The sequence below is a fragment of the Otolemur garnettii genome, unplaced genomic scaffold, assembly GCF_000181295.1.
Source record: "Otolemur garnettii isolate 467f Iridium unplaced genomic scaffold, OtoGar3 scaffold00005, whole genome shotgun sequence".
NCBI classification, from domain to species: domain Eukaryota; kingdom Metazoa; phylum Chordata; class Mammalia; order Primates; family Galagidae; genus Otolemur; species Otolemur garnettii.
The window spans coordinates 45,130,787-45,133,240 of NW_003852400.1; positions in this window are offsets into that span (position 1 = coordinate 45,130,787).

Genomic DNA, 2,454 nt, shown 5'->3' on the forward strand with positions numbered 1-2,454 from the left:
AAGAAATCTCAGTTGACGGTCCTTTTGTACTTGTAAAAACTTGTAGTATTAGCTCCTTCTAGCATCATGATTTCTAAAGACAAATCTGTCATTCAAACTGTTTTTCTTCTGTAAATAAGAGGTCATTTTTCTTACTGCTTTCAAGACAGTTTCTATTTATTTCATTTAATTATGAAGTGTTGGCATGGATTTCTTTTTACACAGTTGGTGTTTGGTCAGTTTATTGGATCTGTAAGTTTATGGATTTTAGCAAAGTGGTAAGTTTTTACCTACTATATATGTGAATACTTTCTGGTCCCTTATTCCTTATCTTCTCTCTCATGGTCTTTTTGGCAGGCTTTTTTTTTTTTTTTCTTTTTTGGCCAGGGCTGGGTTTGAACTCACCACCTCCAGCATATAGGGCCGATGCCCTACTCCTTTGAGCCACAGGCACCCCCAATCTCTCATGGTCTTTAACAGCAAGAATATCAGAGCCCATAGAAAAAGTTCTACAGGTGCTTAAAAAACTATTTTCTTTCCTTTTCGGGGTATTTTCTCTCTGTGGTTTATCTTGAGTAATCTCTATTTTTCTATCTTCAAGTTCAGTAGTTTTGTTTTTTTTTTTCCTCTGCAATTTCCATTCTGTTTTTGAGGATTTTATTCCATTCATTGTGCTTTTCATTTCTAAAATTTCCTTTTGTTTCTTTAGATTTTCTATTTCTTTGCTGAGATTTTCTTTTCTTCTCTTTTCTGATTTATTTCAGGTAACTGACAAAATACCTGAGCATTTTTGTGATGACTGCTTTGAAATGCTTGTCAGACAGTACTATCATCTGTTCTGTCTCAATGTTGACATCTACTGATTGTTTATTCTCATTTCATTTGAGATTGTCCTTGTCTGTGTTATGATGGGTGAGTTTCAACTGAAGCTTGTACATTTTGTGTATGTCATAAGTCTCTGGCTCTTATTTAAATATTTCGCTTTAGCAGAACTTTTTTGAGAACACTGTGGCATGGAAAGTGAGGAAAGCCAGTGAGTTATTGCCAAGTGGATACATATAGAAGTCCAAGTTTCCCTCTCGGCATCTATGAATAATCTCAGCTGTTATTTGCTGTAAAGAGTGGAGCTTCCACTGATCAGACCCTGTTTGTAAAGGGAAGACGCTCCTCCTTACTTCTCATGTAGCTTCCACTGACACCATGCAAAAATGCCCTCCTCTCCACAGAGTGGTGGGAAAAGTCCTGACTCTCCACTCCTCCATGTCTGAAACTTCACCAGCAAGGCAGGAACATGGTGCCCTGTTATCTTCTGTTGGGAGTGGAAGTCTAGGATCAGCATATGGTTTCTCAACTGATATTGTGATCCACCTCTCCATGCACTTTTGGAGTTAAAGGGAAAGATCTAATTTGACAGAGGAATTTTCATGTAGAACATAGACTGATCATGTAATGAAAAGCACATCATACCCCATAAATGTACACAGTTATAATTTAATTAAAACATTGAAAATAAAATGCAAATATGATATGTCTTATGCCATTTTAATACTAGTTAAAAGCCATGATATGTCTTACACCATTTTAATACTAGTTAAAAGCCATTTAACATCTCCTTTACCCACTATGTTAATTTGAAATTCCGTAAGATAGCCATAGGATGCCTGTGACCTCAGTGACCCTTATCTAGCTCCATGCAGTAGCTTTTTCTTTCCTATTCTTTTGTAATTTTTCTACTCATTTACTTTATTCTTATTAGTTTGTATGATTCCTACTTTTATATTAAATCTTTGTCAGTTTTAGAATAATGCAAATGTATTCTCACAGGCTATTAGTCATATTCTCAATGCTCTTCTTTTTTTAATCAAAGTCCTTAATTTTGATGTGATTAATTTCTCATTTATTTCTTAGAGATTTCTTTTTGGTGTCTCATTTAAGAAATCCTTTGCCACAGGTGCTAAGATTCTCAGTCTTTAGTTTTACTTATTCACATCTAAGTTTTTAATTTACCTTAATTATGCCTCCTTTTTACATGTTGAAATTTATTTTTCTTTTCTTTCTTTCTTTCTTTTTTTGAGACAGAATATCATTTTGTCACTCTCAGTAGAATACTATGGTGTCACAGCTCACAGCAACCTCCAACTCTTGGGCTCAAACAATTCTCTTGCCTCAGCCTCCCAAGTAGCTGGGATTACAGGCGTCCACCACAATGCCTGGCTAATTTTAGAGACAGCGGTCTTCCATTTGCTCAAGCTGATCTTGAACCTGTGAGCTCAGGCAATCCACCCACCTCAGCCTCCTAGAGTGTTAGGTACAGGCATGAGCCACCACGCCTGGCCTGAAATTTGTTTTTCTTATATAAGCTTGCTGTTCCAAATTACTATATCTGCAGCCTTAAGGAAATATTTTATTGGCAAAGTAAAATAGAAAAACAGGCAATTGTGAAATGTTTTTTGACAAAAAAGAGAAACTAAGATA